At 44.2% G+C, this 25,455-nt stretch overlaps 2 long non-coding RNA genes across 2 annotated transcripts; one reads left to right on the top strand and one right to left on the bottom strand.

Moving 5' to 3' along the window:
- Window positions 1-803: 803 nt before the first annotated feature.
- LOC121143684 lies at window positions 804-5,406 on the top strand. The gene is made up of 3 exons (XR_005881001.1): window positions 804-1,037; window positions 3,520-3,629; window positions 5,163-5,406. It is a non-coding gene; the product is annotated as an uncharacterized LOC121143684 (long non-coding RNA).
- Window positions 5,407-20,245: 14,839 nt separating this feature from the next.
- LOC121143683 lies at window positions 20,246-22,982 on the bottom strand. Its single transcript, XR_005881000.1, has 2 exons — window positions 22,684-22,982; window positions 20,246-22,123 (listed from the first exon to the last, which is right to left on the bottom strand). It is a non-coding gene; the product is annotated as an uncharacterized LOC121143683 (long non-coding RNA).
- Between the last annotated feature and the right edge of the window lie 2,473 nt (window positions 22,983-25,455).

Genomic DNA, 25,455 nt, shown 5'->3' with positions numbered 1-25,455 from the left:
CAACCACAGGCCATTCTGGAAAGAAGACCAGAGGAAAAAAAAACAGAAACCAAGGAACAAAACACCCATGCCACAAAATCAAACCCGGAAATCAGCACCTTAACTATGATCACCCCAAACCCAGATGCTTAAATGCCAGTGCCAGTGCAAGAACACAATCAACAACAGCCAGGGCAATATGTCACTACCAGATTTCAGCTACCCTATCACAGCAAGATATTCCAACACAGCTAAAACACAAGAAAATGACCCTAAAACCAAATTTATAAAGATGATAGAAGTCCTTAAAGAGGAAATGAACAAATCCCTTAAAGAAAGCCAAGAAAAAACCAACGATTGAAGGAAGTGAGTAAAATTGATCAAGATCTGAAAATGGAAACAGAATCAATAAAGAAAACCAAAACTGAGGGAATTCTGGAAATGGAAAATCTAGGTAAGTGAACAGAAACTACAGAGGCAAATATCACCAACAGAATATGTAGGAGGAAAACAATGCCACCATTAACCATGTGACTTACTAGAGGCGCACACAGATGAGGTAATAAAAGAGCAGTTTACCACACCGCTAACCACACCCACTTTAGGTATGACTAAAGACATATACGGACAGACATAAAGACGTATACAGATGTAGGCGGTAAACTACATCACTAGCCAGGCCCACTTTTGGGCATGGCTAGGGGCATTACGGAGGAAGGTATAAAAGACTGAACAACGGAAGTCTTGGTCTCTTTTTCTGGCTTTCCGCTTCCAGTTCGGTGGCAAAAAACTACTCGGCTCATCTGGGTTACTTGTTTGGTATCTTGTGAGTAAATTCTACAATAAATACTTAGTTTTACTTTCAGTAAGTGTGTCGTTTATAGTTACAGCATTATTTTGGTGTCAGGAGTTTCAGGATCCAGATCCAGGCACCCAGAAAAGCGGCTGCTCCTCGGCCTGACCAGGCACACGTGGACTCTCCTTTCGCTAAGTTCCCCACCACTTTGCTCGGCAAGGCATGATTCCTGCCCCTGGGAACCAGCACCTTTTACCTGCCGGTAAGGTTAGGTGGTATTCTGAGATTTCTCTCGCGGTCACGTGCTCTTTTACTGGCGGCCTGCTTACTTCGGCCTGAATAAAACTCCACTGGTAACAAACTTAACTGTTTTATACAATGTCAGCTAACATTACGATGCAGAATGTTAAGAATTTTCTTGTTTTTTGTATGAATGGGATTTTAGAAAGGGTTGAGGACCTACCTGAAAGGTACTTCCTACCCACGATGGTGATTATTAGTTTCATAATCAATATAATTTTGCTAAAGAAATGGTTCAAAAATAGGGCAAAACTTATACAGGTCATATGGTCATCACAGGATAGTTATGAAATCCTAATACAAAGAATTCAGGAAATGCAAAATTCCTTGCAGGATAGTAAGGAAGGTTTGGTAGAAAATATTCAGGATATTAAAAATGATAATGTAGGTCTGACAAACAGGTTTAAAGAGACAGAACACAAAATTGAATTACTTTCAGGAAAAATGTGTTCAACAGATAGAATAGAAAAAGTGGAACATAATATTGAAACATTTAACCAATAAAACTGTTCCATGTTCGATGATTTCACTAGCAAACTACAAAGACTGGAACATAAGATTGAAATGCTAACAGAAAAGAATTGTTCCATGTCTGAGAGCAATGACAAACTAGCTGATAGAACGTCATTTCTGGAAGGCAGTTTACATGCCATTGAGATACTTTCTAAGGATGAGAATATTAAATATTTGGAATCATGTGTAAATGATGAATGCAAAAAAAAAAGAAAGATTCCATGACATCCTTAGAAAATTATTTGTCCCAAGAACTTCAAGAGTTCAGAGAAACAATGATGAATCGACTGCAGGTTTTAGAAGACGTCCAATGGTCTTCATTCTCCCTATGTCACAGAGCTCCTAACCTCATGGGCTACTGTAAATAAAGTAACCCCAAAAGACTGGGCCCAATTAGCCTCAGCAGTGCTCAAAAATTCTTGTCAAATTCAATGGAGAGCTTTATGGAAGCAAGAGGTGAAAGCTTTAGAGATTCAGGAATTACAGAACGGTCATGAAGTACCCCAAGACAAGATTCTTGGGGAGGGTCCTTACACTGACACGCAAGTTCAGTCTGCATATGATGAGTACATGTTGTCGTCATGCCGTACAGCTGCTTTAAATGCCTTGGATAAGGTTTGTGAAACAGAGATAATGCAACCCTATACCAAGGTATTACAGGGCCCAAGGGAAAGATTCACTGAATTTTTAGAGAGATTATCCAGAGCAATAGAAGTACAAGTAGCAAATCCAGAATCTAGGCGACTCCTTATAGAATTTTTAGCATATGAGAACGCAAATCCACAATGCAGGCAGGTAATTTGGCCATTAAAAATAAGATCAGCGCCATTGGAGGAATGGGTCCTATACACAACGAACCTGGAATGTAAAAGGCAGGATACGGGTGCTTGGGTAGGCTAAGCTATTTCTACAGGCTTGAGGAGGCACCAGGATGCCAAATACCCTACCTGTGATGATATAGAGGCCTGGGTAGGGAAGGCAATCTCCAAGAATTTTAACAGACATAAAGATGCCACGTGCTTTAACTGTCGTAAAATAGGACATCTGAGTAGGAACTGTAGACAACGCATTCCTAGAAATAATGCTTTTACCAGGAATGCATCAAACAGAAGGCCTCAGCCTCCTGGTATCTGCAGGAGGTGTGGAAAGGGAAAATATTGGACCAACAAATGCTGGTCAACTACAGATAGACAAGGTAGATCTTTACAGCCGGGAAACGGGAATCAAGGCCTCAAGCAGGCCTCAGAAAGAAAGATTATTCGGTCATTCCCAGTGCTGCAGTGGAGGACAGCCTCTCCCAGGACAATTAGAAGATCCACTGCTCATTGTAAATAATACAGCACTGGATAATACATTAGCTCCAGAGGATGAATCAATTATATCAGGAGGAAATACAAAACATATGTTTTGGCAAACTTCTATACAATATCATAGACCCAAGTTACCAGTTAAAGTAAATAATACGGTGATTAATGGCATTTTAGACACTGGACTACAGAGAAGAATTCTGAAGTGAACCAACCACTGTATTTTAAGGATGTTATGACCTCAGTCTGGAAACCAGGATATGTGTTACGTTGGGGAAGGGGTTATGCTTTTGTTTCCACAGGAGAAGAAAAACTTTGGGTTCCATTAAAATTAATTAAGATTCGATCAGAACAGAAGACATCTCAGGAGGAGGAAGATAACAGCTCATCTACAAATTCATATTATACCATGGGTAAAGTGACCTCCTAAAAGGAAAGAGAAGTGTTTTGTTTTTTGTCTTCACAGGTAAACTCAGCAAAGAATACTGGACATATGGATTCCTGTAGAAGAATGAATAGCTACCCTGAGGACCATCAAACAAACAGTAACTCACTGTGTGGTATCAAAGTCTAAATCTCTCTATGTTGTTTTTCATAGTACCCTTTTATCTTTGTTTCTTCTAGAAAGAACAGCACTCAACTTCATTTAAAAAATCCCAGGGTATCTAAAAGAATACTGTACAAACAAACACAACAACAACAAAAACAAAAAATGGACAAAGAACCCCCAGAAGGTATCAACCATCCCTGATTTCAAGTTATACTAAAGAGCTGCGGTAATAAAAACTATATAGAACTGGCATAAAAAGACACCGGTTGATCAATGGCATCAAATTAAAGACCCATACATAAATCCACGTACCTACTGACACCTGATTTTTGACAAATGAGTCAGAAATACAAAATGGAAAAAACAAGGCATCTTCAACAAATGGTGTTGGTCTAATTGGATGTATGTATGCAGAAGAATGCAAATTGATCAATATCTGTAACGAGCATTCTTCCCAACAGCCTAGTCCCATCAACCCCAAATAACACACAGAGACTATTAGTTACAATGCTGCTGGACAATGTCTGAGAATTCTCATTGGCTAGTTCTGTCTTAAGTATTAACCCATAACTACATATATATCTTAACGAGGATGCCAGCCTCATGTGTCCTCTCTTCCCAGAATCACATGGTTACTCTCCACTCTTGAATACATTTCCCAGACTCTTCCTCGACTCCTAGTCCCACCTATCTTGCTTCCCTATTGGCCAACAGTGCTTTATTCATTAACCAATAAGACAACATATACACAGAAGGACTTACCCCATCACATATCTGTCATTCTGCACAAAACTCAGTTCCAAGTGTACAGATATACCACACAACCCTACAGGGCAGGTGGTTAAAGAAAGATCAAATTGAACTCTAAAGGATATGCTAAATAAACAGAAAGGGGTAATAAAGACCCCCCCAGAAATCAATTGCATAATGCTTTATTAAATTTGAATTTTCTAATGAGAAAGGAACAACAGCTATGCAGAGATGTTGGATAAGAAAAAAAAAATACTGAATTAAACCAGTCTGTATACTTTAAAGATATATACTTTAAAGATGTGTTGACCTCAGGATAGAAACCAGAACATGTATTATGATGGGGGATGTCCTCCTGTATGCTATGATTATAAGTTTCTCTTTTGGTTGATGAATAAAACACTGATTTTCTAGTAGCCAGACAGGCAGTATAGTCAGGGCTACCAGACTAGGAGAATTCTGGGAAGAGGAAGGCAGGGAGGAGCCATCAGGGAAATACCATGTAGCTGCAGGAGTCACATATATTACAGGTTAGCCCCAGCCTCGTGGCAATAGATAGTTTAATAGAAACAGGTTAAATAAAAATGGGTTAATAATTAAAAGAGAGTTAGCCAGTAATAAGCCTGAGCCATTGGACAGACAGTTTATAATTATTATAAGCCTCAGTGTGTTTATTTGGGATAAGGAAGGACAGAAACTCTGTTATCAGTGTTACACTGGGGAAGAAGTTTTGCTTTGTTTCCACAGGAGAAGAAAAGCTATGGATACCATCAAAATTGATAAAAATTAGATTTAAACAAGAGACATACCTTAATTAGAAGAACTGATAGTTAATCGAGCAGCATGGCTATTCAATCTAAACTAACTTTAAAACTAACAAATGCTTTTCATTTGATCAGATGTAACTTTCCATAAAGGAACCGCCCCAAAATTAGGGTTGTGGAAGGGTTTTGCTTTTGCTTTTCAGGAGAATAAAGGCATGCATCTAAGGACTCTGAAGACCACCAGACAAATAAGATATGTGAAGAAAAAGGTCAAATCATACAGAAAAACTATACCAAGAACAAGAGTTATTTGGCCTATTAGTATATCCCATCTCCAACAGGATACAATTTCATAAATCCTCCCAACAGTTTGTTTCTGCTTCAGACATATAATGCAAATGGTTTTTTGTAGCCCCAATCTAATTAAAAATTAAAACTGGCTTTTGAGTTGGAGTGTGACTCTCTTTTTCTCTAAACCCAAGAATGCTAGTTAAAGTAAAATGCAAAATCTCTGACTCATGTCAGAAAAGTCACCTTATATGGGACAGAAGAAAAACAAATAGTAAAGGACTGTTTAATTGCCACTAATCTCATAATCTTTTGGTCATATTTTGAGTCTTTGGAGCTTTTCTTGAGGTATAGATAAGATTAACATATATATATATATTTTTTTAAAGTTTTGTCACGATATTAATGGTCATATAGTGTACTAACTAATTCTAGAAAAAGGTTTCATCTAGCTTCCTGTACATGATTTTGTATTTGAATCTCTATCAGATAACTATGAATTAAGCTTTCATACTCTGAATGTACATAATAAATATTGATCCTTTAACCTCTTTGAAATCTGCTGCATGTAACACTTAAAATGTTTAAGTTTTCTGCAGTGAACCATGACCACCCCTAACAGTGACCTTTGAAGTCTCCAAAAGGATGATGGGGCCCCACAATTAAGATTCCACCAGGACTATGATTACACCACTAAGCTGAGAAACACCACCTAAAGATCAACTTTGGACTACAAACTGCTCAGAACAGTTTTGAAGTAGCTAACTGGGATGGCCCAGGACTTGATATTAGCCCTGCACCTTCCAATTGAACAGACACTGAACAGCAAATGATACAGCTACCTCTCCCATGACTTGACAACTAACCCAAAAATTTCTTTTCAGGACCTCCTTGATGGCGGATGTCCTTCTGTATATGTTTCTCTTATTGGTTGACGAATAAAACACTGTTGGGCCAATGACCAATGAGGCAGGAAGATAGGTGGGACTAGGAGAAGAGGAGAAGAAGTCTGGGAAAGGTAGACAGGAGAGCTGGCCAGAACAGGTGCGATGAAGCAGGCAAAGGAGTTGCAGGTCTGGCATTCTCCAGTAAGCCAAGACCATATGGAAATACTTAGATTAGTAGCTATGGGTTAATAATTAAGACAGAACTAGTCAATAAGATGCCCAAGCCATCAGTCAACAGTTTTATAATTAATATAGTGTCTGTGTGTTTATTTGGGGCTCAAGGGCTCCAGGACCAGACAGGCTAGAAAACTTATGCGTACACTCCCTAAAGATGCTGTTGGCCCAAGACAGCAGGAAGTAAATTTAAGAATACAACATCCACATTCCTAAGAGGTAGGGTGGGTGGTTTTTGGTCATTCAATGGTTATGGTTGGTTACAATTTGTTATCGTAATGGTCAGGAAAAAAGTTGAACAAAGGAGACTAGTTTTAGAGTTCTTGTTTTGAAAAGAAAAAAAGGGGGATATAGAAATAGGATAGAAGGGTAGATTATTGAATCTACTTTTAAACCAGAAAAACAACTACTAGTTTTAAATATTTTACATTGGCTTGAAATTTTTGTATATTGATACAAAGTTGAGATTATTTTTGTTAGAATATACTGTATATACAGTTCTAATCTTGTTAAAATCATTTAACAATGTAACACAAATTTTTAGCCCTTGAAAGTTATTATTACCAACTATTTAGGATAATAGGAAAATGCAGGTTAGTAATTAGTCACCTATTACAATTGAACTTGTAGTCATATTAGGTATGTCTTCAAGGTCAAACAGAGATATATTTTAGAGAGACAGGTTGTCTTCAAACACTTTAGAAATCTGCAGAATATGTCATTTAAGATGTAATAGGTCCTTTTCCTTCATTGTTACAATGAGACATGTCTGCTCCTGGCAGCACCAATCTACTCCAGAGAGGATGATGGGCATCGAAGAAACTCCACATGGAGTTTACTTTCTTTGTGGCAAAGGTAAGCTGCTGGGCAAGAAAGTGCTCTTGCTTCAACTGCTAACAGTGTGCTGTCCAGATTGGACAAGCAGGACACAAAAGAAAGACTGCTGAACTTTGCCAAAACAAGGTAGGATAGTCCTTCAGAGCATCCTGCTTCATGGAAAAGTCTGTCAGATATGCTAGGCTTGTAGGCTGAAGATGGACGCCCCAATGTTCCAGAGGAATGTGGATGACTGTTCAGGCAGCCTGCCTTTTTTGTCATTTCTCACATTTTTTTGGAAGTCACTTGCTTGTACTTCCTGCTTACTCAGGTAATATTATTTCCTACTCAGGTCTCTGATGGAGTTGAAGACTAGATAGTTATAGTTATCTTTTCTTTGTTGCCAGATTCAGAAGAGACACTCACTAAAGAAATATAAAGTGTATAAGGCTGAGAGACATTAAAGGATACTTTTGGTAATGCAAGTTAGGATAGAAAGTGAATTAGGTACAAACTTTTGGACTCAACAAGATAGGATAGATATGGAGTATTTTCTCTGAATTTGTCAATTACTAAGCTAGACACTGTTGATATATTTATTGCTTGTATATATTGTATCTAGTGATTGTACTTACTGTACATAATTTTTCTTATATTAGTTATAACCTTTTTATCTTTAGACAAAAAGGGGAAATGTGGTGATGCCTTGTTTATACTCTAACTGAGAGCTTGTCTGAATATCAGAAGGCAGATGTAGCCACTAGTGATGGGGAAGTCCTGTGTATATGTCAATAAAGCACTGTTGGTGAAATAGGGAAGCAAGATAGGTGGGACTAGGAGTCAAGGAAGATTCTGGGAAAGAGAAACATAGGGAGTCATGATGTAGCCACCATAGGAATAAGAGGTCCGGACCCCTTTCTCCGGTAAGAGAAAATACTTAGATTTACAATTATGGGGTAAATGCTTAAGTCAGAGATAGCCAGTAAGAAAACAAGCAAATGGCCAACAGCTTCATAATTAATATAGCCTCCTGTGTGTTCATTTGGGACTGATGCGGCTCTGGAACCAGGCTGGCAGGAAGGCTGCACTCTACACACTAGTTAACCATAGAGGTCTGGAGGTCTGTACAGACAGACAGGAAGTGATATGGCTGGGTGGAGAGAGGAATATAAGGCAAGAGGAGACAGGAACTTAGGTTCTTTCAGCTGAGGAGCTCGCAAGGTAAGAGTTGGCTGTGGCTTGCTCTTTTCTCTCTTTGATCTTTCAGCATTTGACCCAACATCTGGCCACGGGTTTTTATTATTAAGACCAATTAGAACTCATGTTACATCCAAGTGAATCAAAGACCTCAACATAAAACCAGACATGATGACCCTGATAGAGGGGAAAGTGGAGAACAGTGTTGAACAGAACACCAACGCACAGGCGCTAGTAAGTGAGACATCATGAAACCAAAAAGCTTTTATAAGGCAAAGGAAACCCACAGGACAAAATAGCAGCCCACAGAATGGGAAATATTCCCATCAACCCCACATCTAACAGAGTGCTAATATCTAAAAATATAAAGAACTCGAGAAACTAGACATCAGAAATAAAATAATTCAATTTAAAAAATGGGATACAGATTTAAACAGGGAATTCTCAACATAGGAATATCAAATAGCAGAGAAGCACTTAAATGGTCACCATTGTTAGACATCAGGGAAATGCAAATCAAACACAAGTGACAACTCATGCTGGAGAGGATATGAAGCAAGGGGAACACTCTTCCATTACTGGTGGGAGTGCAAACTTTTTCAGCCATTTTGGAAATCAGTATGGCAAGTTTCTCAGAAAACTGAGAATCAATCTGCCTCAAGACCCACCTATATCACTCCTGGGCATATACCCAAAGGATCCTCAATCATACCACAAGGACACTTGCTCAGCTATGTTCGCAGCAGCTTTATTTGTAATAGCCAGAACCTGGAAACAAGCTAGATGTCCCTCAGTTGAAGAATGGATAAAGGAAATCTCATACATTTACACAATGTATGGAACTAGAAAAAAAAAAAAGATCATCCCGAGTGAGGTAACCCAGACCCAGAAAGAGAAACATGGTATATACTCACTTACAAATAGGTATTAACAGTAAAGTAAAGAATAACCATTCGATAATCCACAAACCCCCAAGAGGCTAAGTATCAAGGAGGGTTCAAGGGGAGATGAATGGATTTCCCTGTGAAGGGGAAGCAGAAAGGATATCATGGGTGAATTTGGGGCAGATGTGGATGGGAACAGGAAGGATTAGGCGTGGGGGTGGAATGAGAGAGAACTGGGAGAGATGACTGGAAATAGTGGGCATTTCAGGGTCAAGGCACAAATTCAGTGCATCGGGAAGTCCCATGAATCCGTACGGGTTCACCTAGTGAAGACTTCACCCCAGTGACCACTCCTCATAAGAGCAATGAGGGATATGGGACCTGAACCAGCCATCTTATGTTGCAGACAAGTGTCTAGCATAATTGTCATCAGAGAAGATTCTACGATGCCAACTAGAAGACAGAACTATGGCTGGTGGCTGCACCTACTCCCCTAGCATCGAGCATTCCCAAAGCTGCACCTGCAGGGAAGAGGTACACATGCATGCACACAGGCAAAAACACACGGACACATAGCATTTTTAAATGCTGTGGAAAACAAATTTAATGATATAAAGATACATTTATAAGAATCATGTGAAAAATAGCTAACAAAACAGTAGTACATAGGATGTTGTCATAATCTTTCTAGTCATTAAGGAAATACATACACACAAACACATCAAATGGCAACATCACAGATTAAAAAAAAAACCCTTACGTTAGTGGTTATTATTCTTGAATCTATTTCTGTTAATATTCATGCTTTCTATTCTGTATGCATTTCTTCTTATATATCATTTTGTGTGCATTGGCCACTTACTCATTCTGTATTTTCTTTTAAGGTGCTACACTCCTTACATGACACACGGCAGGTTAAAATTAAAATCAAAAGCACTTACATCCAAATGCTAGTAATTCTGCAATCTAAAAGGAACCTGACTTCTCACATGGCCAAAACATTTTACAAGTGCCGACTAAAAGGACTCGCACAGTCACCAGGAAAAACTGAATGTGAGTCTAGCTGCAGTTAGTTCCAAGAAGTCCCTGCTGGCCATAATTAATTCAAAGAAGCAATCAGCAGAGATAATACTGTCTATTGTAATGCGTGTAACTCACTTGCTCTCAATAATAGGCTACATTCAGTACTCTCCCCAGGACCAGAAGTTGATTGCTAAATAGTCTGCGAGGTCCGTGTAACATGGAAGGTGTTTATTTTTATGGCTTTCCTGCTGGTGGCCATTTTCCTAATTCTGAGTCAAAAAAACCCATGGCTTAACAAGAGGAAACGTGTTGTAATTTAACATGTCTTGGATAATGCAAGACACAGAGCCCTGCACCCATCCAGGCAAGGGACCAGACTCTTTAAGGATACAGCCTGAAGCTTCAGTATCTAAGGATACTGCTGCATCCTTCCTCTTCCTGTGACTCCAATTTCTTTCTTCTCTTCTTCCTACCCCTTTTTCTCCTTTTCAACTCTTGTGTTCTGTGCTGTTCTTCAGCCATGTATGTGGTCCTTCCTCTCCGAGCACATGGCTGTTCCTGAGCATAAATTTTCTCTGACGGGGCTTCTGGAGCCATACCGAGCCCTCCAATGCCTGCATGTGTGCTCAGAGAACCACAGTGCAATCTGGACCTAATCACCACACAAAGTAACACTTGCCTCTAAGCAACCGGAGGACCACGACAGGGTTCATCACTGAGAGATGCTTGCCTGATTACCCAAGTTCGCCCTCCCGCAAGGCATGGAGAGAACTGGTCACAAGGAGTTACCCTCTTCACTTCCTTCCACACACATGCTGTGGTTATGTGTACATCTGTACAAATACACACACACACACACACACACACACACACACTAACACAAAAAGTGAAAAGCAGGGGCAAACCTCCAAACTGCTCATTACAAAACAGTCTGTGCCATCCTTGTGTGTCTGTTAAGCCACTGATGAGTATTTAGAATCAGGAGAAGGCTTGTGATCCTTCTCACTTACAAGCATCTCTAGCATAGACAAGGGATGGTACTCAGGACAGCAGGGAAAGAGCTCTGACTCAAGTTCAGCTACAGGTTTCTAGAGACAGCCAGTCGTGGACTGCACAGAACCAGAATGTCCTGAAAAGCAGGGAAGTCAAATACTAAACCCAAGCATCAGGAAACAGGGCCTTGGGGCAATATGGTGCTGCCCAAGTTTACCGCTGTCCACAGCTAGAATGAATCTTTGGGAGTGTTTAAATCAAGCTGTGAGCTTTGATCTTACTTTCATTATTGTTGTGATTAGCATTCCAATGAGCTGCATCCCATATCTCTTTTATTCCTAAGAACAAACTAAAAATATCCATTAAAAGGCAAGATAGACACTATGAGCTGGGGGGGTATGAGGTTCAGATTAAATCAATAGAAGAGAAAGGCTATGGGGGACCGAGGGTAGCTGACTTTGTGCAAAGTGGACATCAAGAACCACATCTGTGTGGGTCCATGAGTGGAGCCAGCTTGCATGTGTGTTAGAGCCGTCCAGCACGTGGGTGCTGACAATACAGGAAGAGATTAAAGAGCCCAGCAAATAGTCATTTCGTAATCGGGTTGGAAATACAAATTAGAGGCCAAATGTCTTTTATCTGCTTTCCTTAGGTCAACGTTTTTTTATAATGTAAATCATACGTTTTTTTGAGACCTAGGCTTCTCAATGAGACTCCACAATGTCACTTTTCATCTTGGTCCCTTACACACCCTGTTTACAGATGCAATCTTAGTAACTGAGTGATAACACAGCTCTGCAGGCAACTGTACCAAGGCAGACCCTTCACTGGGCCTTCTGCAAGTCTCCACGGCATCGCTGGTTATCTGAATTAAACGCAGCCTCCTCTTCTGTGCTACTGATGGGACAGGAGAGATTTAGAGGGGGATAAAAGGTACCTCGTTCTGGCAGGAGCGGTCTAGTTGAACCCTTTTACTATGCTATTCCTGCCTACCTGCAAGTGACACTACAGGAAACCCCTCCAAGTCTCCCTAGTACCCAGGTCTGCGACCCGGTCCACCCTAGCCGCCCACAATCTCACAAGGTGAACTCTCCCTACCCAGCCATCAGCCTCACATATCCGCCTGCCGCCATTGCTGCTCCTCTCGGGTTCCCCACCGCTTGTCATAGTGAGCAGCCAAGACACACTGAAGGCTCAGAGTGGAGGGTCCCTTCCACAGAGCATCTCATTCAATCCCCATAACGGCCTCCCGTGTGAGATGATTGTGGATGGCCCTCGGCCTATAAGCCGGAGTTCAAGACGTCTTGATTTTGCAGTAGGCTTCCTGGGAGGCGACCCCATCATAAGCAGAGGGCAAATGTGCTACCAAGTTTTACAGAAGGGTACTGAGCTCAGAGGGACCGAGGAGCCCCGTCAACTTCATAGGACGCGGGTCTAGTGCTGTGGGACAATCTTTTCCTACAGTGTGAAGATGTGTCTTTGCCAAGGCACCTTCCGGCTGGCTTAAAGAGCTGAGCAGCCAGTAGCTAGGCAGGAGAGGATAGGCAGGGATTCTGGGGAGAGAGAGGAAGAAGGGAAGGAATCCAGGTGCAAAGATTACACCGATGAGACACAGAGCAAGTGGGGACCACAGTAGAGGAGAGGTAACCGAGCCACAGGGCAAAATGCACATTAATAAAAGAAGGTTAATTAAGTTATAAGAGCCCATGGTAAAGGCCAAGATTTCGCAATCAGTATTAAATCTCCACGTCACTACCGGGGAGCTGGTGGCCCCACACAGGAAAGTCGGACTACATTTGAGAAAACTTGCTACATACAGTCTAGGGTACAAACCCATGTCTGCTGACCCCGGAACCCAAGGGCCAGCTTCTGTCCTTTCCCCATGACTCCAGAACTACTGTGGCCTTCAAGAGGTGGTTCACACCTGACCCTTCTTAGAAAGCCCGTGGGTCAGCCCAGACACCAGAGCTCCCGGGAAGAGCTGAGTATTTACTTCTCTTAAAATTGTTTTAATTTTTTCCATGCAGTGTTCAACCCTTGGAGAAGTTGTCTTCCGTAGACACCCCACACGGCTACTCAGGGCTTCTAGGTAACTAGTGCTAGTTTCAGTAAGTGGTAGACAGGCTTTCTAAGGAGAGGGAATGGCACCCGGCCCCTCCCTCCTCCACATCCTCTTTCTCTTCCCATGAGAAAAGAGGCTTGCAATGTCCGGGCTAGAGTCAACATCTAGATGCTTCTGTCCTCTCTGCTTCCCTTCCTTGCATCTTAGTCACGTCTAAGACTCGCAGGAAGAGACCCACCATCCACCAACACCTCTCCTTCAAACACACCATGGGATTAGCTACTTGCTCCCCATGTCTTCTGTTCTGTGTGTGGGGATTTCAGCCTGAACTAGGATCTTTTAAGACTCTGTGTGGCCTGAAGGCAGAGTGCTCCAGCCCGGTCGCCCCCTTGGCCCAGCCAAGCACACTGGGAATTACCTCGCTGCGCTACATTTAGAGAAGGTAAACCTGGGCAATAAAGCGGCAGGGGTTGCCCCTTTGCTGTTACAGATAAATGACTGCTCTGTGAAGAGACAGGCAAAGCGAATCCTTACACCGCTATGGCCGTCATCTCTCACCAAGAGTGGATGCTGATGCCTTCTTTGCACACCCATGGTGAGCAACAGGTTTGAGATGAGGAGTGCCGGGCATTGGTGGCACACGCCTTTGATCCCAGCACTCGGGAGGCACAGGAAGGTGCATCTCTGTGAGTTCCAGGACAGCCTGGTCTACAAAGCTACACAGAGAAATCCTGTCTCGAAAAACCAAGAAGAAAAAAGAAAAGGTGGCCAGCTTACTGAGGAAGGCTTAAAGTCGACACACACAGAGCATCTACAACGCATCTACTCAGGAGTCTCAGGGAAACCCTGGCGAGATTACATCTTCTTTTAAGGCAGTATACTTTGCAGGCAGCCTGGACTGTGATGTTCCCCCTTACAGTGAAGGACTCTGTTGTTGGAAAGTGACTGAGTTTTTAGGATGTGCCATATCTGAAGCCTTGGTTCTTCCAAAGGACTCTCCTTGTGGCTCTGGTGGTCCCGGCCTTGTCACATTGTGAATGGGGTGTCATGGTTTCTGGAGGGCCTGCGGCTCTGACCCTTCATCACAGGGCCTTCTCAGAGTGCACAGTCTTTATCTGTGTTGAGAAAGACAGTGTTTGGTAATTCCATGATTTGAAATTCCTGTTTAGAGTGAATTTGGTCCAGAACCAAGGGGTGGGCCAAGGGAGGGATGGGGGAAGGAAGGGAGGGAGAAAGGGAGGGAGGGAAAAAAGAGGAGAAAGAGAGGGAGGGAGGAAGAGATGGAGGGATGGAGGAAGGGGTAGGGAGGGACAGAGGAAAGGAGGAGGGAAACATGGAGGGAGGAAAGGAGGGAGAGATGGAGGGGGAAGAGGGGAGATGGGAGGGATGGAGAGAAGGAGCAATGGAGGGAGGGAGGGAGGGAGGGAGGGAGGAGGACGGAGGGAGGGCGGATGAACATCACTCTCTACCAGCTCTGTTCCCTCCTATCTTCTACATTAGCTGGTGGACTGGAGAGAATTTCTAAGACCCAGGGCAAAACAGCCTTGGTCCCCAAACACCTGACCTTCATCAACCCACCTCTGACTTTGACACAAAAGAAAAATAAATTGTACTGTGCAAAGTCACCAAAACTCTGGGGTTATCTGTTACAGCAGCTAACGCCATTTACCTGTAATAACAGCATTGAACCTGTTCAAGTCAGACTGTGTTGGGTGGCCCAAGAAACACATCAAATTAAAACTCTAAAACTGGTGGCCAGCAATCACCACCCCCAAATGTTTACGTATATGAATTGTTCTGCCTGGAGGTTCCTTGAATAGTCTATTTTAAAAGGCAAAGGGTTCACCAATCTGAATTTGGGGGAAGGCCAGTTCAGGCACCCTCTCCACTATTGCTTGGAGTCTTAGCTGGGGTCATCCTTATAGATTCCTGGGAATTTCCCTAGCACCCCGTTTCTCCCTAACCCCACAGTGGCCCTCTCTGTCAAGGTATGTATTTCATTGCTCTCCCACTCTGTCCCTCCCTCAACTCGCCCATCCATTCCATCATGTTCTCATCTGTAATCATAGAGCCTTCATCCAGTAATTGATGGAACCAGATACACAGATCTGTAACCAAGCACCAGGCCAAGCTCCAGAAATCCAGTCAAAGAGAGGAAGAAGGGAACGTACGAGCAAGGGAAGTAAGATCATGATGGAGAAATCTACAGAGACAGCTAAACCAAGCTCATGGGAACTCATGAACTCTAGATTGACAGCTAAAGAGACTCCATGGGACCAAGCTAGGCCCTCCATATGTGGCAGACAGTTGTGAAGCCTGGGTTATCGGAGGTGCTTAAGGCAGTAGGACCAAGATCTATCCCTGGTGAACAAGTTAGTTTGTTGGAGCCCATTCCCTATGGTGGAATGCCATGCTCAGCCTTAACTCAGGAGGGAGGGGCTTGGTCCTGCCTCAAGTTAATGTGCCAGGCTTCATTGACTCCCCATTGGGAGGCCTTACCCGTTGGGAGGCTAGGGAGGGCTGGAGGAGGGGTGGAAGGGAGAACTGTGGTTGGAATGCAAAACGAAATAAAAAATAAATAAAAACAAGCGACAGATTTGAATGGAAATAAGAATTAAAACTGACTAAGAAAATATCTGAAAGAAAAAAAAAAGGTGCAAGGTTTTGGTCACCTATGCCTGTACTCCTAACTTGTAAATAAACGCAGCTTGTGACCTGGCCAAGCGCACTCATTTCATTATTCATGAGAATAAGTGCCGGGCTGTGAGGAAAGGAAACCTGATTGGCAGGCTTGCCCTGGTCGGCCTCCGGCCCTCTGAGGGCCTCATCATCTTCATCAGTTGCCGCAGGGGCATGGGAGCAAAGGTGGAAGTTTTTGTGGAGAATCTGTTTTATTTCACATAGTAATTATACGTATTTATCGGCCTCAAGTTTTTAAATCAAGTTATGGCCCTTAGCCTGGGAATAATAGGACTGTAGGGGGTGAGGAAGGAGAGGCAAACTCCACAGTACCCATAATTTAATTAATTAGCAAGGGATTTAGATTTCCAGACCATTAAAAAGTAAATTCCACCCACAGGTGGAAAACAGATGTCAGATTCAATGCAATGTTCTTTGTTACCATGTTTATTAATAAAGCCCATTAAAGAATCTGATGCTACAAATCCAAAGAAGGAAAAACTGTCAGGTCAGGGGAAATATGTGGCGTCCACCCCAGAGAGCTCACAATTCCTGGAGTGCAAGGCTTCTCAGTGGGGTCCTTCCTGTGGCTGGACAGACAGACGGCTCTCCAGAGGACGGGAGCTTGGAAGGAAGGAGCAGAAGGCTCATCTGTGCTTTCTCCCCCCACAACAGCTTGCCCAGCTGAGGCAGCAAGGTGACCACAGTGATTTTCTCCCTCTTCCTGAAGTCTTCATCACAGGCCGACTGGGAGCGGACGCTGGTCCTTTGTGCCATGAGCCTCTCAGCAGCCAGCTCCCGGAGCACACCAGCCCTCCCCTCAGGCCAGCCCTCCCCTCAGGCCAGCCCTCCCTCACCTGTGAGGAAGACAGCCATTTCATCCTCCATTTTAGTAGAACACCTAGCATGCTTGATAGTGTGTTTATTAAATCGAGCCGTAATTTAGATAAGGTAAATTCATTCCTTCTCTGGTACATAGCATTGATTTTTCTATTAATGTATCTGATCATTTGGAATATATTCCTCCTATATATAACAAAATCATGCTGAAGAGTTACCGGGAATAATCATTATTTTCTTGATATATCATTTAGTTATATGATAAAGAAGTTTTGAAAATACATTTTAATTTTAAACTGCTACTCAAATTCAGTTGAATATGACTGTGAACTAAAATCTGTCCTCACTAAACATCAGTTCAACGGTTTTAAACCATTTTAAAGTGAACACTCCGAGGAGCTGTGATTCTTGAGTCTGAACTGATCATCGTTTCAAATCTACTGTTGAAGCACAAAAGGTGTAACCCCATAGGATAGGACACATAAGCCAGTCAGCAACTCTAAAGCATCCTGAACTTGTGACGTTTGGACAGCTGAGCTGCTGGAGACTGACCGTGTAACTGTGGGTTCCCTATAAATTATTCCATGCAGAGCCCGATGCATGCTAAAGGATGGCAGTAAAGCATGTCCCTCTGAAGCCTAAAACCCGCCAGTCCCTGCAGCAGTTACTTAGGATGTGGCCTAACATGCTTTTGCTTTTCTGGAAAGGAGTATTTCATCACTGGTGTCTAGAATTGCTGACTCGGGATAACAACGGGGCCATGGCATTTCAGCCAGTTCAGCTGGTTTTAAATCCACCACAGTTAGTGCAGCCCTTCCCGCCTGTGCCTGCGGCAAGCTTCGTTCACCGCGCTGCCTTGGGCTTTGGTGTGCGAGCACAAACTTGGGTTTATGTCCCAGGTGGGTGTCTTTCAATCAGCCGGAAGAATGAAGCCTGGGACTTGTTAAGACTGACAAGGAAAAAAAGCACATTTTTAAACCCCAGTACAGAGAAAAGTTGGTGGGGTTTACAGGTCATGAGGACACCCTAGAGGAAGAACGCTTCTTCCTTAACTTCAATGAAGTTGTCCCAACTAAAGATTGGTTTCCCAAGCCTTGGGCATCCACACAACACAATAAGGTCATGTCTTCCAAAGCCTTGGGTACACGACACAACAAGGTCATGTCTCCTGAAAACATCATTATCCACTTGTGTTTCTCTTTAAACAGCTCATTTTCTCCCTAATGTGCATTCCTGAATAAAACTTCACATCATGACCATAAATAGATTTAAAAGAATGCATGCAGCAAAAACAGAGTTTAACCTTTAAATCCAAAAGAAGCCGGTAGGTAAACGAATCACACTTCACATAAACAACTTGTAGAGGTACACACTTAAAAATCAACTCCTGGAACAGAAGACCAGAGCCATTCAAGAGTGAAACTCATTACTTATCACTAGATCAGAGCCACTCAGCTCCAGGTGAAGAGACACCCATCACTAACGAGAGAGCTCGAGTGTGTAGGTATGATCTAACCGAATTCCCGTTGTGGGGAATGAGACAGAAAAAAGGCAACTACCAGGACCGAACCCTGAGAATCCGTTTCTAGCCAGTCAAAGGCTGGGGCTGCTGAGATGCCTAGGCGGTTAAGAACACTGGCTGCTCTTCAGAGGATGAGTTCCCTTGTTCCCAGCATCCACATCTGGGGCCCTCTTCTGGCCTCCATGGGTACTGCATGCATGAGTAGCACAGATACACATGCATGTAAAACACCCATATTCTTAAAATAAAATAAAATAAATCTTGAAAAATCAACTGCCACAAGCCCCATGCTTACCCCATATTATTATGTGGGAATAAACTTTTCCAGTCTCTTTACTCTGCTGGGAAAAAAATTGGAAAAACTTTGACCAGGTTTTCCAGGTACTTCCTATAATATTCAAAAGGCATTAGTGGGTGTCCGCTGAGCTAACGATGACCTCAACAGAGCACTGTGGAAACCCAGCTCTTTTCCGCAGCAGGGCAGGGCTCTCCAGCTCTAGTGAGCTGTGTGTGTTCTTTGGTTGCATAGCCATGACCAAAAGCAGCATGGGAGAGGAAAGGTTTGTTTGGCTTACCCCTGTCACTGTCCATCACAGGGAAGTCAGGGCAGGTACTCAGGCAGGAGCAGAGGCAGGAACCACAGGCAAGCGCTGCCTGCTGGCTGGTCCCCCAACTTCTTACAGAACCCAGGACCACCTGTCCAGGAGTGGCACAGCTCACAGTGGCCCAGGCCCTCCCACATCGATCATTAATCAAAAAATGTCCTACAGGCCAGCCTGGTGGAGGCAGTTTCTCAATTGAGGGCCCCTCTTCCCAAATGACCCTAACTTGTATCAAGCTGACAAAAAAAAAATAATAGTCCAGAGCAGGATCTGAAACACTAAAAATGCTTGTTTGTCTCTTTGTGACAGTGTTGTGTGGCTCTGGATGGCCCAGCACTCACCATATGAACTCGTCAAGCCCCCAGCCTCTACCTCTGAACACAGGGATTATAGTAATCACCACTACACCTGACCCGATACAGACTTCTTTCATAGGGATAACCTTAAATTGCTCAGGTGAAAAATGTTATTCCAATTTGCAAACCCATTCCTGATTTAACAGACAATCTCTTTAGGAAAGTGTGGCGATCCCCTTTAAAATCCCATAACCATTGTACCAGGCAAAAAGAGGCAGACTCAGGACACCAATGTAAACACATATTTGTCTGCCACATATGGCATTTAGCAAGCATGTGCACACACACACACACGGAGGAAGAATAATCCAAAAACTGAAAGGAACTGCTTGGAAGCCAGGAGAGGGTAATAGCGGCTAGTGTGAATTAAAATGATGCCATTATGAAACTCTTGACTTTGTGTGACACAAATGCACTAGTTAAGCTCGGCGTGGGTAACACAACTCTGCAATAGTGAAGCGCCAGCCCTTTGCTGCTGCTGTAATAAAACACTGCTTTCTATGTGACAACTCGGGATAGCAGAATCAACATGGCTGCCTTGTGGTCTCCAGGGCAGGCACACTCTTCAATTAATAACTCCAGTGTAACCATGCATCTCCACAGTTCACACACCCAACCCAGGCTCACGCCCAAATCTCAAATAACTCCAAACACGAGGAAAACACAGGGCAAAAGCTAGATTCCAACCTAATTATACTTCACATGCTAAGCAGACAGTGGTTTCTGGACACTCCGTGTCTACACAAAGCTGTGAAGAGAACTGTGTACAAAGACAGCAGTCACTGCGTGTCCAGCTTGCCACTGATGGACTACAGGGTTCGAAGTTGCTCGCCTCTTAGTGGGAGTTGTTACACGTTATAGGAATGATGACTTCCCTAGCTTGAAGGAAAAGAGGACTCACTGTAAAACTGTGGGAAATTAAATTTTTTTGAAATAAGAGAAGATGAAAGACATTGGATTCCAGACATACTTCTATATTAGTTCATAGGAACTGGGAGCATTTTTGAGTAAGGAATGGTGGGAAGGAACAATTGTTTTGATAATATTAATGAATAAAATTAAACCATTTGTGGGAAACCAGATGGAAACAGAGACCATGATATTAAGTAAAATGAGACAGAATCAGGGACACAAATGCATATTTTTCTCTCATATAGGAAACTAAGAACAGACACACACACAGAGAGAGGGGAGGGCATAGAGACGAAGAATGATCCAGAAAGCTGATGGTGACTGACTGGGAGACAGAAAAGGGTAATAGGAGGCGAATATTGTCAAAGTATAAGATATATTTGAATTAAAACATCATGATATCCATCACCTTGTATGATGACTATATACTGGTTAAGCTTAATTCAAGTGATCTTTGTAATAATGAAGTATATTCATTACTTCTCTGTTGCTGTGATAAGACACACGACAAAGGCAACCACCTTAAGAGTGTATGGGGGCTTAGGTTTCCACGGGGCTGGAATGTATGATGTGAGCTGCGGCAGCAGGCAGCTGACAGGGTTGCTGGAGCAGCGAGCTAACAGCTCACATCGGGAACTAGAAGCAGGCTTTTAATCTCTAAGCCCGCCCCTCCCAGCAACACACTTCCTCCAGCAAGGCCATGCCCCCTAAACCTACCCAAAGAGCACCACCAACTGGGAACCAAGTATTCAGATGTCCTGAACTATGAGGAGACATCTCACTCCAGTCATCGCAGGAAGAGATGAAGACGCAAGACAAGGTGAGGAAGAGAAACAGGAAGGCGGCTCAAGGAGAGCATCAGCGGAGTGTGTACACGGGGTACGCAGCGTGGAAAGCATGGGTGGTCCGGTGTGGCTGGACGTCTGTAAGGTCAGGTTCCGACTGGAGATCCCGCTGAGCCCATTTGGAGTTGACAGGCATGCAGGTGTGTGTAGTTAGCCTCCCCGGATGAAGGGCATCATGAAGAGCGCGTCGACAGTGGTGTCAGCTAACAGATGCTCTTGCCGGACCCGTGCCTCAGACCGACCCCGGGGTTCACTCTGCGCCCACACCTCTATTCAGGGGCACAGTTGCAACACCTCCTTGGCTCACTTCTGTCCTGCCACCCCTCCCCCGCTTCAGGAGCACCTGTAATGGGTTTCTCAGGCAGAGATCTATCAAAGCCCTGCTTCTAGAACATTCAGTCTTTAATGCCCGCCAGGCCTCTTGCTGGGGAGAACAGACAACAGGAGCGAGCGAGCGAGTGCTGGAGAGGGGCTGCTGGGGGATTAAGTGGGCTGGGCACGCAGGGGCACTGGCCGCCTTCCCACTCCCTCACTGAAGGACATTTTACAATAATTTCCACCCTGACGCTGGCTTCTGTGATTCCGGCTTCTCCATGCTGCTGGCCGCCAGCCATGGCGGTCCTCCAGCTGCAGCACAGAGCTCTGGTCCAACTGGACGTCACTCACTGCCATGCAGCTGTGGTCTGGGGACTCGGGGGGATGCCACCTGGCTACCTCTAGGACGGCAGAACTGAGCACATGTGGTCCTTGACGGTGTGGGGAGGGCTCGGGGCAACTATTGTGGCTGTGAAGGACCACCGAGTACAGATCTGCCCGGGTGACCAGGGACACAACCTCTTGACATATGTCTGTTTGATGCTACATTGGCACACAGCGTCTGGGCTTATAAGATGACCTTTGTCTCTTACCCTTTTCTGGAACTGTGTCCCCGTGGTTTGGCAATCCTGGGAAACGTGCGAATGCAGACGGGAGACTCTGGGGTTCTGTTTCCTGATCCTTCTCAGTGCTGGGCTTTTAATGGAGCCTATGAGGACAAGCCATTGTTACAGTAACACAGTAGCCATTTACACTGGAGTCCCACACTACGGCGCACAAGGTACAAGGTATGTTAATTGTGGTATTAAATTAACACAATAGGCCAGGACTCGACTCGGCTCTATCAGTGTCTAAGAACGTAGTACTCAGACCCTTGGCGGATGGTATTCCACTCAATTCCAGATGGACGGACTCCAGGCAGTTAAACACGTTATGACGCGATGGGAAAGCCTCCTGTCCTCTCTGAGTCCTATGTTGCGGGCGAGAGTGTAATCTAAGACGGCCATCAGCCTTCTTTATAAAAGCTGAAGGTCTGCATACTACTGACCCTGTGGTGGTTCGTGGGCACAGGCCCCAAAGAAATGTGCGCATGCGCTTCGGAAACAATCACAGCGGGATTGAGAACAGGACCATCATCAACAGGTGTGGATACCGCCCTGCTGAACCTCAACAGGAGGCCCGTCACACAGGTGGGGGAAGCGCAGAGGCTTGGACTCATCTTGGCCTCTTGCATTTGTTAAATCAAATCACTTGTGAAACCAAACTTACCTCCGGGGCATTTCCTGGATGCTTTCCAAAGAAAAGGAGGGAAAAGCAGAGGCAGCGCTGGGTGTTTCCTTTAATTCAGGGGGATGTGTCTCGGTGAAAAGGCCATTTATACCTGCGCTTGTGCGGGCACAGTCTGCCGCGTGTGGGTTCACTTCTGTCCTCTTCAAATCCTTTCTGGTCTGAGACTCCGCCAACTCCCACTCTTGTTTCTCTTAATCATCTATGTTTTTCTCACTGAAGGAACACGGCCCCGCTCACACGAGAGCTGAGCGCACTCAAGAGCCTTTTCTCCGGGAAGGGACGGATTGATTTTTTCTGATTCGCTCATTAGGAGCAATCATCAGCACCTCCAGTCATCCTTGACTCAAGAACGCTTTAGCAACTGGAAGACGGGAACAGTGAGGCTTGTCGTTTTAATGAGCACATCTGCACAAGGGCTTGCCAGAGGTAGAAGCAGACAGCCAAGATGCTAGGTGAGACGCTTTGAGAGAGGGCTGGTGATCATCGGGGGGAAGGAAAAGGAGAGATTAGGTCCGGCCCTCAAGGTGGTCATCCCAGCTCAGACGAGAGAGGACAGGAACCCAGGCCCTGCAGGCTGCGAAGGCTGGAGTAGGCATCATATAAAGCTCTGATATTCTGTTGGGAGATTTAAGATTTGTTTATTTCATTCTAAGCATACGGGTATTCCACCTGTGTGTGTGTGTGTGTGTGTGTGTGTGTGTGTGTGTGTGTATTGCCATGCGTGCCTCGTACCCACAGAGGTCCGAAGAGAGGGGAACCGGAAGTGGTTGGGATGGTTGCGAGCTGCTACATGGGTGCTGGGAATTGAACCTGGGTTCTCTGGAAAACCAGCCAGTGCTCTTAACCGTGGAGCCACCTCTCCGGGCCTGTGCCCCATTGCTTCCACCGGAGAGAGCAGCAGTCCAGCAGCCGTACCGCAGTCAAGTGTGGTGCTGCGTCTCAGCCTGTGCCAAGCACGGAAGGGCAGAAGCCCAGAACCAGGCAGCGCCCGATCCCCCCATGCTCTTGCCACTGTCCTACGCTCATTAGCGGTTTGTTTCACTTTTTGCTGAGTAATGGGTTCTGTTCTTACTGTCCTGTTTTATCAAGAAAATAAAACAAGTGAGGCACAGAGAAATCCAGTGGTCTGTCTTCGTGAAAGCCACAGGTAGAAGAATTCTTTGGGGAGAGTTGATCTCTTAGCTTTTCTTCTTTTCCCTTTGCTTCTCCAAGCCTTACATGCCCGTCAATGCTCATCAGAAGATCTGCTACCCTCTGGAAGATCTCATGGATGACCTGTTCTGTGAATTATGTAGTACCACCTTAATGTAACGTTCTAATGTTGCTTTTATGACCCATGCTTTCTTTTTCCAAGCATCCCATGAGCCCATTGGAGATATGTCTATCCAGCCCTTGTCTTGTTTTATATCCCAAAATTCTGATGCTTACCAACCCATGCTGGCGACATTCTTTGCTGAGTTAAGCTGTGTCACCTAACTGAAGTTCATTTGTGTGGCTTTGAAATTACCAAATGTAGTACTCTCTGCACATGTAAAAAAAAATTCTATACATGGGACACTGAAGAGGGACTACAAGTTTTACTTTATATATTCCTGAGTTATTTTGATTTTATAGCAATCAAAGTGTCTTTGTTTGTGTGTATGTGGTGGGGGTGGGGTGGGACTTCCAGGAGTTGGTTCTCTCCTTCCACCATATGGGTCCCCAGGATTGAACCCAGGTCATGAGGCTCAGGCAGCAAGCTCCTGTACCACTGAGGCATCATGCTACCCACAGAGTTTTATTTATGAATTTAGAGTTTTAACCTGAACTTAAGTTTGGGGCAGGAAGAGTGGGGTAGTCATTTGGAAGGCCATGGACCAGATGTAGAAGGTGCTGTTCCCAGGCTAGCCCCTCCTTGGGCCATCCTTGGAGCTTCCTGGTTGAAGGAGAGGGAATGAAGGACTGCATTGGTCTGCCACTGTTCCACTGCCTTATTCCTCAGTCTGTACTTAGCTTTGGGAAAACATGCTATTAAGCCACATGTGTTTAAGGGCTAGTGGTGTAGCTCAGGGCACTTGCCCAGCATGCATGAAGCTGAAGCCATGGATTCCATCCATGACATCGTGTGGATGGAGCCCGTGCTCCCAGCCCTCAGGAGGTGAGGGTGGTACAGCCCGAAATTCAGGCTTATCCATAGCTGAACAGGTATTAAAGGGCAGCCTGGGGTAAATGACAGTATTTTGTATATCCGCATGGCATAATCTTGTACCTTAGGACAATCTAATGTCTCAAATCTACTGCCAGGGTCACTCTGTGTGTGTGAGCATGTGTGTGTGTGCATGTGTATGCATATAAGTGTACTGTGTGTGTGTGTGTCTGTGTGTCTGTGTCTGTGTGTGTTTCCTCCAATATTCTTAGACAGAAATTCCGATCTTTCAGGACCCCAGAGTAAAACCATTACTAGAATTCAGGTGCCAAAATGTTTCTCCAAGTTTCCCGAGAGTCAAAATAGAGATAGGTTAAGCCACAGCCGCATAGAATCTTTTCCTCTAAAGAGAGCACAGGTGCACAGCATGTGCCTCGTGCAGTAGGAGCTGCATTTGCAGGTCATGTTCTGCATTCTTCTCTACCCAAATGCGCGTGCTCGTTAGAAAATTGGGAACTGTGGCATGCATGTGTATAGAGAAAATCAGGGACTTTGGGGGAATCTTGAAACTGTCAAAGACTCTTATTCATGGGGCACTTCTGCTAATACTTTGTGCACAGAAGGCC

This window comes from Mesocricetus auratus, unplaced genomic scaffold (assembly GCF_017639785.1).
Source record: "Mesocricetus auratus isolate SY011 unplaced genomic scaffold, BCM_Maur_2.0 Super-Scaffold_100013, whole genome shotgun sequence".
Taxonomy (NCBI): Eukaryota; Metazoa; Chordata; class Mammalia; order Rodentia; family Cricetidae; genus Mesocricetus; species Mesocricetus auratus.
Note: the sequence above shows the minus strand (reverse complement) of the source record. Positions and strands in the feature narration are given on the sequence as shown.